This window comes from Chinchilla lanigera, unplaced genomic scaffold (genome assembly GCF_000276665.1).
Source record: "Chinchilla lanigera isolate Chin_1 unplaced genomic scaffold, ChiLan1.0 scaffold00199, whole genome shotgun sequence".
Classification (NCBI taxonomy): domain Eukaryota; kingdom Metazoa; phylum Chordata; class Mammalia; order Rodentia; family Chinchillidae; genus Chinchilla; species Chinchilla lanigera.
The window spans coordinates 400206-401141 of NW_004955600.1; positions in this window are offsets into that span (position 1 = coordinate 400206).

Consider the following 936-nt stretch of genomic DNA (forward strand, 5'->3'; position numbering starts at 1 on the left):
ATAATCAGACAGATTAGATAGATAGATACAGATATAGTTCACTTTTGTATAATCTGGCCCACTGATGCATCTATTAGTTGCTTTTTCTCTGAATAACACGCTGCCCTTATGTATTGAAACAGTTTCACTACTTTCATAGATTTTGCAAATTTCAGAGCACCTGTGTAATATTTGTCATTCATATAAAAATTCTCCCTCCTTAAAATGTACGTAAGCAGTGGCAGCATTGATAGAATTTAGTGGCAGCACTGATAGAAGTATTAACATTTATAAAATATCCTTTTTAGTACTTTTATCTGTTTACTAGAATTTTAGGGTTTTAAAATGTCTTACTGTAAGTTCTGTTAAGGCTGTTGCTATTCTATGTATGTTTTTCTCAAAGGACTTTCACGCACCAATTTTATCTTGGAAATCTTTTCTTATTCTCATTTACTTAGCTTTTGTGTGGGGCCTGCATCAGAATTTTATTTTGTTTCTAAGTGAATAATCTTATTCCTAAAGGGATATTCATGCCTGCTTGTCTGTCCAATTCTTTTTTCTCTCTTAACTTGCTGAGTATTTATTCTATGACTTAGAAACTCCAGTGCAATAGTAATTCTAATGCTAACAAAGAAATCTCATTTTAACAACTTTTTCAATGAAAATAATCTTGACATACAGCTTCTTTAAGAAACTTCATTCTGCAACATTCACAAGACATTGCACTTTGTCAATACTATGTTCAGTTTTCTTAACAGGGTGGAGCAATTGTCTGTCCCATTAATCCCTGGAAAGTGGGTGACCTTGTATTCCTCACATTCACTCATCTTCATTGTGACTCACTGTTTTATTCTTTAAGCAAAATCTAAGTTTTGACTTGAAAGAATTCCAGGCTTGGGGCTGGGGATTTAGCTCAGCGGCACAGTGCCTGTCTGGCAAGCACAAGGTTGTGAGTTC